The sequence below is a fragment of the Mus caroli genome, unplaced genomic scaffold (assembly GCF_978045245.1).
Source record: "Mus caroli unplaced genomic scaffold, Mus_caroli_1 scaffold_2, whole genome shotgun sequence".
Classification (NCBI taxonomy): domain Eukaryota; kingdom Metazoa; phylum Chordata; class Mammalia; order Rodentia; family Muridae; genus Mus; species Mus caroli.
This window is the reverse complement of record NW_028227257.1, coordinates 13,627,190-13,634,352: the sequence shown is the minus strand read 5'-3', so window position 1 is coordinate 13,634,352 and position 7,163 is coordinate 13,627,190. Positions and strand designations below refer to the sequence as shown.

Here is a 7,163-nt window from a genome sequence, read left to right as displayed (position 1 = left end):
GGCACCTACAGGTAAACATTATCTAATGCCACACACACCACAATGAATGTGTCTGATCTTGTCAGCTAAGTAGGGTCAGGCCTGGTTAGCACTTGGATGGGAGATGTGTCCATCCATACTCAATCCCACATGAGTATAAGTAAATATTACAAATAAATATACAAAAGAGGTGTTTCCATCGGGTAGGACCCACCCAGCCCCATTTTAACTTAATTACTTCTATAAAGACTCTATTTCTACACAAGGCCATTCCTGTGCAGCAGAGGGTTAGGATGTTGGTGCTAGGAATCGAACCTATGTCCTCTGAATGACCAGCCAATGCTTTAACTGCTGAGCCCTCTCTACAGCCCTCTATCTGTTGCTCTTACAGAAGATCCAGATTTGATTTTCAGCAGACAGGGAGGCTTACAACTCTCTGTAACTCCAGTTCCGGGGGATCTGGGGTCTTCCTCTGATTTCCTTAGACACCAGGATTGTGTGTCATACACATCCATACATATATGCAGGCGAAACACTCACATACATTAAACCAACAAACACACACAAAAAAGGTAAGGGCTGGGGGCTGCCTGCTTGTTAAAACCACACTAACAGCTTAGCGTCTTTAACTCTAGCTCAGGAGGCTCTGATGACCTCTGTTAGCCTCCAAGGGCGCATGCGCACACATACGCATGCCTGGCATACATGCAAACACGTGGTATACACTCACGTATGCACATAGATAAAAGTAAATCATAGATACGAAAAAAAAAAAAGAGGGCTGGAGAGATAGCTTAGTTGGTCATGTGTGTACTGCACTAACAACACATTAACAACATGGACCTAAGTGCAGCCCTCAGAAATCCTGTGAAAATCTGCCCTGGGGAATTAGAGGCAAGAGGTTATCTGGGAGTTCAAGGCCAGCCTGGTCTACACAGTGAACTAGCCAGGGCTACACAGTGAGCCTTACACTCACACACACACACACACGCACACACACAAAGTGGGGCGGGGCGGGGCGTCCAGACGCTTGTGACTGACTTCCAGTTGGCCAGCCTCTACATGCAGATGCACATACGTGTACGCCTGCACACATGCACTCAAGAATGTTTGTTTGTAATCTGGATGAGACCAGAAATTGCTGGAGGCTCTCGGCAGAGGAGACAGGGAGGAAACACGCTTAGCTGTTTTAGAGGCTGAATCTGTTTTTGTTTTTTTTTTTTTTTTTTTTTTTGTTTTGTTTTGTTTTTTTGAGACAGGGTTTCTCTGTGTAGCCCTGACTGTCCTGGAACTCACTTTGTAGACCAGGCTGGCCTCGAACTCAGAAATCCGCCTGCCTCTGCCTCCCGAGTGCTGGGATTAAAGGCGTGCGCCACCACGCCAGGCTCTAGAGGCTGAATCTGGACTAAAAGGAGCCAGAGCAGGTCACAGGGAGCAGTGGGGGAGGGGCGCCCAGCTGGAACATTCCAGGCCCGAGATGGACATACCTCAGGCTAGGGTGGAAAATACGAGGATGGCCAGAACTGACAAGCTCTGGATCATTTAGAAATCAGACTGACAGGGCTGGGGGAGGGAGAGAGGCAGAGGAGACAAGATGCCTTCTGAGTTCCTCTGCTCTCTGGGAGTCAGCTGATGGGAACTTGCGTTGGTGCCAGCTGACACAGGAACAGTGGTGGGGTCGGGTGGCACTAGCATCTAGTGGATATAGGAGCTGTGGCTGGAGGTGACATCACCCCCAACTGGCATCATGGAGAGACTCAGTTCAGATGCCAGACCATGAAGCTCTCTGCGGCTGTGATGAAATACACACAGTAAGAACCCGGCATGGTGGCACATGCCTTTAATCCCACCGGAGGCAGGCAGATCTGTGAGTTTGGGGCCAGCCTGGTCTACAAGCAAGTTCCAGGACAGTCAAGGCTACCCAGAGAAATCCTGTTTAGGAGTGTGGGGAGAGATGAGACAGAGGCGGGAAGGGGATGGCTGGGAATTTTCAGAGAAGAAAAGTAAACAGAGGACTAGCCAGTGGGACACCTCAATACTCTGGGGGGAAGAAAGGGTTTGGAGGAAGGAGTTATTAGCCAAATCAAGGCTCCAGAAAGATCACATCGGCCAAAGCCTGAGAACTGACCAGTTTGCCATGATGGTCACAGGCGAGTGCCCAGCTTGTAACCTCAGAAGATGGCCACTTCGGGTCACCACAGGAAGGTCCTAGGGGAAGAGTCTGTGCCTAGCTGGGGCATCTTCTGATGGGACTTTGAGCAGGTTCCTGCCCGACCGACCGCCTGCCCTCCGTGACTCCCACACTATTCAGAGCAGATGAGCTCACGGGAGATGAACTGTGAAGTGCTTTTTAAGGACCCTGGTGACAGTTGTTCCCTGAGCATTTATGTAAAAACCGCCTCCAGTGACATATGGGTCTCAAGGCCTTGAAACTTCTGCTAGAACTTGCCTCTGAACAGAGGGCGGGCTTCTAATTTCTGGAGCCCTACTAGTGGGGGGTGGGGGGCTGAGGGTGAGAGGGAGTGCTCTAGGAATTGACCACTTCCTGACAAAGACAGGCAGATGTCCTAATAGCCAGAAAACATCTAGGCAAATACTGGAGTCAAAGAGAGGGAGACTAGGAGAGATGGTTCAGCCCCAGTGGAGGGGCTGAGGTTGGCACAAGCCTCGAACCCCTGCCTTTGGGTAACTGAGATGTGAGAAGCAAAATCAGCTCCATGGAGAGTCAGAGTGTAGCCTGGGCTACAGGAGACAAATGAGACAATGTGTCTTTCCTCCCTCCCTTCCTTCCTTTTCTTTTTTCTTCTTCTTTTTTTTTTTTTTCCTTCTTAAGAAAGTGCTGCTGCTGGGCAATGGTGGCACACGCCTTTAATCCCAGGATTTGGGAGGAAGAGGCAAGCGGATTTCTGAGTTCGAGGCCAGCCTGGTCTACAGAGTGAGTTCCAGGACAGCCAGGGCTACACAGAGAAACCCTGTCTCAAACAAAACAAAACAAAACAAATGAATAAATAATTTAAATAAATAAAGGAAGAACAAAGTGCTGAGCTGAGTGGTCTTGGGCCCGAGGGAGCGACAGTGACACAGAGGAATTTGGTTTAAGGTGATGTACATAGAGCCGGGCGTGGTGGCGCACGCCTTTAATCCTAGCACTTGGGAGGCAGAGGCAGGCGGATTTCTGAGTTCGAGGCCAGCCTGGTCTACAAAGTGAGTTCCAGGACAGCCAAGGCTATACAGAAAAACCCTGTCTCGAAAAACCAAAAAAAAAAAAAAAAAAAAAAAAAAAAAAAAGGTGATGTACATCTCTGTGCTCCCCAGCAACCTTTCCAACACAAAGCTAGACAGCGTCCCTGCGTGGCAGCTAAACCAGACAGGCTGACACAGGGGAGCAGCCAGGCCCAACCCAACACCTAATGGTTCTGCCTTCTTGAGAGACCACCACTTCTGCTGCCAGGAGGATCTGGGCACTCCCTGAAAGGAGGACAAACTCACAGCTCTGCGGCTCACTCAGCATCCTGGTAACCAACAAACACAGGGTGACATGAGAAGGCCTCACCCGTGTCTGTGAACCCACCACTCCAGTGGCTGAGGCAGGTTCCACATATGACAGAATAAAAAAACAAAACAAAACAAAACAAAAAAAACAAAAAAAAACAAAAAAAACATGTCTTTTCTATGCAGCACTGGGGAACGAAACGATCCCAGAGTCTTGATGCCCAGAAAGTGTTGAGCTACATTTTCAGCCTACCCAAAACAAACAAGCAAACACACACACACACAACCAAAACATTTTCAGGGTCAGTGAGGTAGCGCATGACTGCCCTGACTTGCTGCCAAGTCCACGGCCCTGCATTGTATGACTTGACTCATGGTAGAAGCAGAGAAGGGACTTCTAAAATTCTCCTCTGCCCTTCACACATATACATAGAAAAAATATTTAAAACAAACAGTTTTAAATCTGCAGACCCACAGAAACCAGGCATGGTGGCACACCTGTATGCCAACACTTAAGTGGAGGCAGTAGGTTCAGGAGTTCGAGGCTATCCTTGGCTACTTGGTGAGTTTGAGGCCAGTCTGGATGTGAGACCCTGCCTCAAGATAAAAGAAAAGAAAGAAAGAAAAAGGACTCCTCTCAAGGGTTGAGAAGCTAGCTAAGTGGTAGACCATTCTGCCTCAAAAGCATCAAACCCTGGGTTCAGTCCCAAATATGGTTAAGAAAGATTCACTTTAAGACCGTTGGTTGCCTTGCCGGGCGTGGTGGTGCACACCTTTAATCCCAGCACTCGGGAGGCAGAGGCAGGCGGATTTCTGAGTTGGAGGCCATCCTGGTCTACAGAGTGAGTTCCAGGACAGCCAGGGCTACACCGAGAAACCCTGTCTCAAAAAACAACAAACAACAAACAAAACAAAAGACTGTTGCCTTTTTGTGTCTACCCAGCCAAAGCTATTGTGTCTTAAAGCTGTCTGCCAACTCCAACCAATTCCCTACCTGGACAGACTGGTTTGATAGCTACCCACTTAAAATCCTAAGTCTGGTGAGGACAGGTGTTTAGAGTCTGGCTCACAGCTGGGGTGACACTGGCTATGCCAGCAGATGTTTCTGCTTGAATAACAGGTTTTTCTAGTGACTGTTCTGGGCAGTCTAAAGCTGAGCTGGCCTCTCCCTGCTCCCGTCTCTCTTTAAATAGCAGTTTCGCTTTTATTTCATTAGGATGAGTCTACTGCCAGATATAGTAAAAAGAGCGTATGGGTGGATTTCTTTTGTACTCATATTAAACACAAATCACTCACTGCAGGGGTGTGTGTGTGTGTGTGTGTGTGTGCCCACCTGTACCTGGGAGGAGGGATCAAGAGATGAATTCCAGCCTTGATACATCATGACTAGGCGGCCAGTCTGGGTTCCATGAGAGCTGTTTGAGAAATTCACAATAAACAAGCTGGGTGGTGGTGGCAAAGGCCTTTAGTCCCAGCACTCAGGAGGCAGAGGCATGTGGATCTCTGAGTTTGAGGCCACCTTAGTCTACAGAGTGTACTCTGGGACAGCTAGGGGTACACAGAGAAACCACTGCCCAGGAGGCTTTTAGTTATTATTAGTTATTATTATTATTATTTTGGACCTGACACAGTAGCTCAGCTCTTGTAGAGGACTGGAGATTGACTCTCAGCAACCACTTTGAGAGATTTATAAGAGGCTGTAACTTCGGTTCCCTGTGTGTGTGTGTGAGAGAGAGAGAGAGAGAGAGAGAGAGAGACCTGGTGCCTTCCTCTGGCCCCTTTGAGCAATGCATTCACAGGAAGGAACATGGCTTTCCGTGTGTAGGGCAGGGCCTCCTGAATGAGTTCTTGGGCCAGAGAGTTCTTCCATGACCTATGTTATAGTAACTTTTTTATTCTCCTGAGGTAATTGATGTCTCAGAGGGTTTACTGCCTCAGCTTGCTAACCTAGGCCTAGTCCTGGAAGCTGCTGGCCTCCATACAATCTAATCCAGGCCTAGAATGCTTTCCGCCTCTGAGACTTGCTGCTGAGTAAGCGCACCCTTTCTAGTTCTTTCTGAGCTCTGGCTGGCTGGTTCAACTCAGCTGTTCTGGCTCAAACTCCTCTTCAAGATGACTGATTCAATCTCGCTTCTCTCTCAGCCTCTCCTGAATGGGCTCTGTTGGCCCATTCTGTTGTCCCCTGTGTCTAGCTTGTTTCCTCTCTATATAACTGTCCCAGTAAAACTGCCTCTTTTTTTCTTTCTTTCTCTGCCTGCTCTCTCTTCAGTAGCCTCTCTTTCCTCTCTTCTCATGAGAGTTGGGCAGATCCTATCCTGCCACCTTGTCTGGCTCTCAATAAGATACCACTTTCAAACACAGGTGCTTCCTTCTACAAACTAACGCTACCTTCATTGTTTGGGGTTAAAGGCTAAGGGCTGAGCCACACCACAAGTAGAAACAGGAATTTTCCGTAAATAACACAATCCTGAGGTTCACAGTATGATCAGATAGCCTGCAACAGACCTGCCTCAAAGTCAGACGCCGAGGATAGAACCCACCAGCTCTTCTGTACTTCTCCCAAGGTCCTTCAAGTCATGAGACTCAGTATTGGATTGGAGAGTTGGCTCAGCATTGCCAGACATGGTAGCCCATGCCTTTAATCCCAGCACTCAGGAGGTAAAGGCAGACAGGCAGGTGGATCTCTAAGTTACACAGAGAAACCCTGTCTTGGGCGGGGGTGGGGGGTGGGGGGAAGCACTGCTCTTGCAGAGGACCTGGGTTCAGATCCCAGCACCTACCTGAGCACCTACCTGAGCACCCGAGGCTTGCAGCCATCCATAACTCATGTTTCAGGGTATACTACACCCTCTGCTGAGCTCCACAAGTACTAGGCAATCATGTGGTGCCCTGACATATATGCAGACAAAACATACCCAAAGTGAAAGAAAGAAAGAAAGAGAGAAAGAAAGAGCCAGGCAGTAGTGATGCGCGCCTTTAATCCCAGCACTTGGGAGGCAGAGGCAGGTGGATTTCTGAGTTCGAGTTCGAGGCCATCCTGGTCTACAGAGTGAGTTCCAGGACAGCCAGGGCTATACAGAGAAACCCTGTCTCGAAAAAACAAAAACAAAAAAAAAAAACAAAAAAAAAGAAAGAAAGAAAGAAAGAAAAAGAAAAAGAAAATGAAAAAGAAAAAGAAAGAAAGAGAGAGAGAGAAAGGAAGAAAGAAAAGAAATGACCGAGCCGAAATAGCTCAGTTGGGAGAGCGTTAGACTGAAGATCTAAAAGTCCCTGGTTCAATCCCGGGTTTCGGCAAGGATCCATTTTAGCCGGGCGTGGTGGCGCACGCCTTTAATCCCAGCACTCGGGAGGCAGAGGCAGGCAGATTTCTGAGTTCGAGGCCAGCCTGGTCTACAAAGTGAGTTCCAGGACAGCCAGAGCTACACAGAGAAACCCTGTCTCGAAAAACCACAAAAAAAAAAAAAAAAAAAAAAGAAAAGAAATTAAATGGCTCTTTAAGCTCACTTGCCTCATTGTGGGGAGTCATGTTTAGAGGCCCCTGCAGGGGAACCTCTGCACCCCACTCTAGACAGATTCACACTCCTGTCAGAGTCAAGTTAAAGGCTTGTTGCACCTTCCTGAGAAAAAGGGTGCCCCAGCCTTTCCCTCAGGTTTCTCGGTCAAAAGAAGGGCAATCTTGAAACATGAGATGC

General features: G+C 48.3%; 1 non-coding gene across 1 annotated transcript; it reads left to right on the top strand.

Annotated features, from left to right (window-relative positions):
- Positions 1-6,692: 6,692 nt before the first annotated feature.
- Trnaf-gaa (transfer RNA phenylalanine (anticodon GAA)) lies at positions 6,693-6,765 on the top strand. Its single transcript has one exon. It is a non-coding gene; the product is annotated as a tRNA-Phe (tRNA).
- Positions 6,766-7,163: the final 398 nt, after the last annotated feature.